This window comes from Calidris pugnax, unplaced genomic scaffold, assembly GCF_001431845.1.
Source record: "Calidris pugnax isolate Ruff unplaced genomic scaffold, ASM143184v1 scaffold61, whole genome shotgun sequence".
NCBI lineage: Eukaryota > Metazoa > Chordata > Aves > Charadriiformes > Scolopacidae > Calidris > Calidris pugnax.
The window spans coordinates 1,755,333-1,755,619 of record NW_015090945.1 but is presented as its reverse complement, the minus strand read 5'-3'; the positions used below and the strand labels follow the sequence as shown (position 1 = coordinate 1,755,619).

General features: G+C 74.2%; 1 protein-coding gene across 2 annotated transcripts in view; it reads right to left on the bottom strand.

Moving 5' to 3' along the window:
* The window catches only part of CRISPLD1 (cysteine-rich secretory protein LCCL domain containing 1), a 41,891-nt gene extending 41,610 nt beyond the window's left edge, over positions 1–281 (bottom strand). For both annotated transcript variants that reach the window (XM_014951931.1, XM_014951932.1), the window contains exon 1: positions 192–281. The gene's annotated coding sequence lies outside the window, so the exon portion shown is untranslated. The remainder of the gene's footprint in view (positions 1–191) is intronic.
* Between the last annotated feature and the right edge of the window lie 6 nt (positions 282–287).

Genomic DNA, 287 nt, shown 5'->3' with positions numbered 1-287 from the left:
CCCGCCACGGAAACACAAAGAGGCGGCGGGGGCAGCCCCGGGCTCCCCCCACCTCGACGGGCCCTGCTCTCCGTGGGGCAGCCGCTCCCCCCCAACCGGCCTCCCCGCGTCGGGGGTGGATGCTGCGGGGGGACACACACACATATACACATACACACACCCCTTCCCCATCCCCAAAAATCCGCCCTTACCCCTCCGGCGGCGGCTGCCTCCTCCCTCCGCAGCCAGCTCCGCTCCTCGCCGGGCCCGGGGTGGGGGGGCTCAGGCAGGGCCGGGAGCGGGTGGGG